Source organism: Lactuca sativa, chromosome 5, assembly GCF_002870075.4.
Source record: "Lactuca sativa cultivar Salinas chromosome 5, Lsat_Salinas_v11, whole genome shotgun sequence".
Taxonomy (NCBI): domain Eukaryota; kingdom Viridiplantae; phylum Streptophyta; class Magnoliopsida; order Asterales; family Asteraceae; genus Lactuca; species Lactuca sativa.
The window spans coordinates 324,961,421-324,968,538 of record NC_056627.2 but is presented as its reverse complement, the minus strand read 5'-3'; positions in this window follow the sequence as shown (position 1 = coordinate 324,968,538).

Genomic DNA, 7,118 nt, shown 5'->3' with positions numbered 1-7,118 from the left:
TAGCATGTAATTTATATAAAATACTTCATATCTATGTGTAAGATGAAAGTAACTATGCACTCACCTGAAAGGTGGTGATTCGGCACTCGGACAACACTTCGTTACTCTTAAAACAATTATCCCTTGACGAAACCTAGTATCATTACCACTAGAGTTTAGTCTAACGCTTGATGAGACTAATTTAATAGTCTAGCTATTATTACTATTAAATAACACTCAATATAACTCATAATAATAGCCCAAATAATTATTTTAAGGTCCTAATAATGTTACTATAATTAAATAAAATCTATATTAAATATAGTATAGGCGTAGCTCACTTACAGCGGGTTTTTATTAAAAATCGGGTTTCGCTGGAGCAGCGTTTCCGAGCCGAAAGCTTTTTTTCTCGGAGCCGTCGGGCGCTCCGTGGCTTTCTTCTCGTGATAGGGAGGTTCCCTAGACTTGGGAGGGGTTTAGGGAGGTTAGAGAGAAGTTAGAGAGAGAAAGAAAGGTTTAAAGGTGTGAGGAAATTATGAAGAGTTCATCTCTTATTTATAGGAATTGTATAGTAAAGTAGTCTCCAAGCTTCGTCCGTAACTTTTGCATACGATCTCCGTTTTTGTCTGTCTTTTTATCGTTGAGTTCCTATTAATGATATCTTTAACTTTCATTTAGACCTCGTTGGCTAATTCTCATTCTATCTCGGATTTACAAAACTGTATCGAATTCTCCGCGCTCGAAAAGTAGGGACTAAGCTTCGTCCATAACTTTCGCATACGAGCTCTATTATCGACGTTCTTTATATCCACGCGTTGGTATTTACGAGTACTACAACTTTCATTTAGATCCCTTCGGCTAATTCTCACTCTATCTTAGATTTACAAAACTGTATCGAATTCGCAACGCTCGAAGAGTAGAGACTAAGCTTCGTCCATATCTTTTTCATACGAGCTCCGTTTTCGAATGTATTTTTATCGTTTAACTCCTATTAACGATATATTCATTTATCATTTAGATTATTTTGTCTAAAAATCAACTGATCTAAAATTCAGATTTCGGGTTATGTACTACTATGCTAAATCTTAGAAAAATCACAACTTCCTCATACAAAGTCAGATTTGGATGTTGTTTTTATGCACACTATCGGTTTAACATAAACTACAACTTTCGTTCAGATCGCTAAGGCTAAATTTCGCTTTATCGTAAATTCACTATTTACGCCTCCCGGTATCGTGTCGGTTCCGTCGCGAAACTTCGACGGGTCATAACTTCTTTGTTATAACTCGGATTCCGACGCTCTTTATATGTACGGAAACCTTGTAACATATACTAAAACTTGGTTGAGATTATTTATTCTTAATAATCTTTTGTCGAAAAGTCATTTTCGACCCCCTATTGCCTCTAAATTAACTAGCCCAGATCTACGGGCGTTACATATTGTATGTTGGGCGGGGCCCGTTTTACCGAGCTTAGCTCGATGTTGGTTGGGGCCCGATGATGGGCGTGGCTCACTATTTGTTATTGTATGATTGGTATGTGGTATTTTATGGGAACTCGCTAAGCTTTGTGCTTACGTTTTCAGTTTATGTTTCAGGTACTTCTGGTTCCAAGGGGAAGAGCTCGGGATGACTGCATCACACACACCATTGGAATTTTTTTATGATGTTTTACTATGATTTATGACAATCGATACACTAGTTTATTTCAAATGTTTGGATGATACGGAAAACTACTATTTTATCTAATATTAAATCAAAATTTTTTGGGACCATATTTTTGGATGTTACAAGTTGGTATCAAAGCCTTGGTTTGAGGGATTCGGGCATACCCTCGGGTGTGTCTGAACTCAAACTAAGGATTTGGTGGAAATTTTCAAAAGAAAATATTTTTTTTATAAAAGGGTTTCTAAAGGAAAAAGGGTATGGTGCATGCAATCAACCGAGCTCAAACAAGTTATCCCAAAATACCCATGCGTGTTTATATATGATGTGAATTGTGAATCACATGCTATAGTAGGACTAAGGATCTAGGAGAGATGCCTTTGTATGCCTGTTATATGAGCTTATAGATTTGCAGGCTAGTACTAATCAGTTAGTGATAGAATGGCCTGATTAGGTTATGCTCAGTTTTGTTTACTTGATGCTCGAATGCTGCTTGCTTTGTGCTTTTAGGAGTTCCTGCTAATCTCAGCTAGTTAGTAAGCGAATATGCTAAGTTACATATTATGGAAACTAAATAATTTCAGAAGGTTAGGTTTAGCTCTATTGCGCAACTCTTGTACGAGTCCAACCGTTGTAGGGAGAGACCTCTCATTCAAAGAATTATCTATTTTTTTGTGATATGTAATTGTATTCGTGAGCTAGTTAGAGGTGGTTAGCATGATTTCCTTTAGCAACTGATGGCGTAGAGTGGTGTGGAGTCTGCATTGGGAGAACCTAAGATGAGATTTTGTGACATCCCCAAAATCACGGCCAGAAAAGACCGTTTCATTTATGCTTTTTAAAATAATTTCAGAGTAAATCCTTTTGATTTGAAAGAGTTGCGGAATTTGTTCCCAAAACAAAACATGATAAAATAATGTTTATCAAAGCATTTCATCAAGAGATGCATTTTCATTATATAATCAAAACTCGGGATGTCATGTTCCGATACAGACCATAAAGCATAAACGATAACATTACAAGTCATTCAACAAATATATACATATACATAATTGTAAACAAAACAACTCGATGATTCATCCATCTTATGCCCTTGCGCCACTTCTTGTAATACAAATAAAACTGAGTGTGTCAGGCTTGGGAGCCTGGTGAGCATATAGGGTTTTCAACCCACAATAAATAAATTATATTTAATTTCACCAACCAATCACTATCCCGATTACCCATTCCCGTTATCCTCACTTTACGTCCCTAAAACAACATCTATCTCGGGGGACCTAATCTAGGATTTTCATCGGGACGGACATTACTGCTAAGGGGTTTCCTCAACAATAGATGTCCTAAAGGCAACCATGAGGGGGATATTCACAACACCTACAGGTTATGAACCTGCTAGCGTTCCACTGGACTGTCTAGAAGGAGTCTGTGGTCGTTATCCATACTCCGCTGAACAACTAGATCAACAACATCGAGGCCTCTCATCTATTTATTACACACCAACTATCTACCCATGTTCTACCAAACATATTAGTAGATAAAAATATATATTTTCATATATAGTTTAAAACTTGTGTAGCATGTTCATTCAATATATATTCCACATAACAGATGAGGCACACCCACATAACACGTATTTCATAGAAAATAATTCAGATCTATGATATAGAAGAGAGTGAATATATATTCACACACATAACAACAAAATTATACACATAACACGTATTTCATATAAAATACTTCATAATTATGCGTTAGAAGAAAGTAACTACACATTCACACATATAAACAACAATATACTTAATACACTCAGACCATACTTGTATTATTATTGCGTTTATGAAAAGTAGTATACACTCACTTGATCAGAAGATGACCGAGCAGCACTACGACTTGCAGAAGTAGTATTCTCCATAGATCTGGAAGATCTTTACAAAAATCGAACTTCTCGCGGGCAGAGCTTCGGCTCGGGAATATCGCTTCTCGGGATCTTCGGGGATTCGAAACTTGCTTCGGGGCTCAGGAATATTACCGGGGCTTCGGGATACTTCCGGCACGCAAAATGATGCAAAACGGGAGAGAGAGAAGAGAAAAATAGCAAAAGAACTCGGTAGCCTCGCATCCTATTTATAGGAGGCTGGAGCCTCGTAGTACGCTGCGCGTACAGGCGTACACGGGGCGTACGCGTCCGAATTCGTCATTGCTTACGTATCCGAAGAACTCGAGAGCGAGGGACGTCACGCTTCACTGTACGCTGGGCGTATAGCAGTACGCTGGGCGTACTCCGGATGAGTCCGATGACTCCTCTTCGGATAATACCAACATTAGGAATTAAATTTAAATATTAAATATTTAATAAACTTCGGAAATTCATATCTTCTTCATACGCACTCCATTTTCGACGTTCTTTATATCCACGCGTAGGTGAGACTACGCTCTACAACTTTCGTTTAGACTCCGTCGGCTAATTTTGATTTTATTTTTATTATTTATTTTTAGTAGGCTGGGACATAAAAACTTCGTTATAAATTCATAACTTCTTCGTCCGACGTCCGTTCTCGCCTAACTTTTCATCGTTTTACTACTAACAACGAGATCTTCGATTCTCGTTTATATTGTTTCGGCTAAAAACTGCTCGATCTCAAATCGAATATTCGGGCTGCACATCGCTAAGTCGAAACTTCAGAAAATCATAACTTCCTCATACGAAGTCAGATTTGGGCGTTCTTTATATATTCCGTAACCTCGTTCAACTACTACAACATTATCCAAAGATATCAATTTTATTTTACACTTAAATTTTGATGCTCATTTTATTCTTAATTAATCAAATCACATAATTAAGCAATTAAGCACAAAACACATAATACTCAAATAATACACTTCTATTATTTCAAAACGGGTTACAAAGGTTAACTTAGACTATTATATCAACATTAATGACAAGCCCAGAAACACAGGCGTTACAGATTTAGTGTTGAAATCCTTAGTTGCGAGGGATCTGTTGGTTATAAAGTAACTTGGCCGAGTGAAGGCACTTCTTGAGGAAAGTACAGATAGATGTGGAAGGTAGTATGGGCCTGTACTACTTGAAGCAGAGGGTTTGTACTCGATTCAAGGAGGGTTGTAATGAATCCAGGGAGCTTGTGTAGTTATGATTTCCCCAATATGCATTAATGCTTATTCTGATAGTTTTGTGGTCTATTTTCAGTATGGTGGTATTGCAAGGTAGGTCGGTGGGTAGTTTCGGTGTCAGGGAGGGATCAGGCTCGGGTTCTGGAGTCGGGAAACTTGACGACCAGAAGAGGGAGTTCATATCGTCTGAGATTACGTGTAATATCCTTGAACGGAATCCTGTAATTTTTGGCTCGGTCAAGGAGGGTATTATGGAGCTTCTTGATGAGAAATTAAGTGCTTTTCGTGCTGAGATTATGTCTTTGATTGGGGCACGCTCTCTGACCTTCATGGAGTTTTGGGCTTGTGGAGCGCCAGACTATCATGGGGCTAGGGACCCCATTGCGAGCAACAGGTGGTTGGCAGATGTTGTTAACGCCTTCCATACCAGTCGTTGTCCCGAGGGGGGCAAGGTCAGACCAGCATCCTGTCTCCTAAAGGACAGGGCTCATGATTGGTGGGAGGAGGTAGGGCATCATGTGGGAGGTGATGTTATTGATTCAATGACCTGGAGTGATTTCTCTACCAGGTTCTGAGCCGAGTTTGCACCGGTGATCGAGGTGCAGTAGATGGCGCGAGAGTTTCAGGATCTCCATCAGACTACTGAGACGGTGACTGAGATCACTGCTATGTTCAGGGAGAGGGCACTTGTGGTTCCACAATATGTGGCGGACAAGGAGATGAAGAAGGCTCGGTACGACGAGATGTTGAGGAGCGATATCCGACAATTTGTGAGCCGATCCAGCTACAAGACATTGGAAGACATGATAGCGAGGGATTGAGAGAGGGATATTTATTTGGAGATGGAGAGGAAGAGGAAGTCAGATTCTGATGTGAGTGTCGAGGGGTCGGGAAAGAGGCCCAAGGTATCTGATTCTAGACATAGACGCCAGCAGGGTCGTAGCCGTTGTGGCAAGTGCGACAAGTTGCACGAGGGGACATGCAGAGGGGTGGGTTCTGGTTGCTTCAAGTGCGGCCAAACTAGTCATATCAGCAGAGATTGTACTGCTACCACCCCCGTCAGTCCGGTATCTGACCTAATTTGCTTTCAGCGCAATCATAGGGGCTACAAGAAGGCCCATTGTCCGAGTTTGGTTGTGGCAGGTCCGATGTCAGCACCTGCTCCTGTGACATTGAGGATTACTAACGGCCGTCAGGGCCAGGTAGATGCGCCAGCGGCGAAGAGCAGGGCATTCCAACTGATGGCAGAGGAGGCGCGTGCAGCTCCTGACGTTGTGATGGGTATGTATCTTCTATTAGTCTCTTTATTTATATTAATTGTTGCTTATAATTATGTGTTTTATTTTAGGATCGTTCCTTGTGGACGGTATCTCTGCCTTGGTATTGTTCGATTCGGGGGCTACCTGATCTTTTGTATCTCTTGCTCTTAGCAAGAGATTTCTGGAGCTCCAGGGGAGTTGGTGTTGGATTAGTGTCTAAGTCCATAACTATTTTGGTATGTACTTGACCCGATGGTGCATGGTCCTTTTGGGTTGCCTTCACCAAAGCAACTTGATAGGATGAATTATGGAGAGAAATGATTAATTATGATTTATTAATATATTATGAGAATAATATATTAAAGGAGAAATCATATTGTTTAATTAATATTAGTCAAGAATTAATTGATAATTAATTGTGGCTAAAAGAGATTAATTAAACTTAAGGGACTGGAACTGTAATTATAAGATAATTACATTTGGGCTATGGATCACCTTGGAATAATAGGTTGGACGATTCTATGGGGAAACCCATTAGAAATCGTCCAAGGGATATTATAAAAGGGTCCATGGGCTGCTTAGGGCTTAAGCAGTCAGATTAGGGTTTCCTAGTTGAAAACCCTAATAGCCTACATGTATATATAGTACCCTTAAGCCCCAAAAACATGGTGAAGGTGTTCCTTAGGGTTTCCACACGTTTTGGGCAGCCTCCTCTCTCTTATTCTTCATCCTCTTGCTCTTGGTGTTTGTGACCCATTAGAGGAGTGACAATTGTGACTCTAAGCTTTCTAAAGTCAATACAAGGAGGATTTGAGATTGTTATTGCTACATAACAATCAAGGTAAGATCTAAACCCCATTCTTATGTTAATATGATTAATAGTATGCTAGAACTAGGGTTTAAAGTCTTGGATGAATTGCATGTATAATAGAGAAACCTAGATCCAAGCATTAGGGTTTGCATGAGCACATAGGATGTTCTTATGGCTAAAACCCATCAGTGGTATCAGAGACTAGATTGGTTTCTATTGTATTGATGCCTTGGTTATTTGTTCAAGCTGTAAAATCAATTTTTGGCCCCCTGT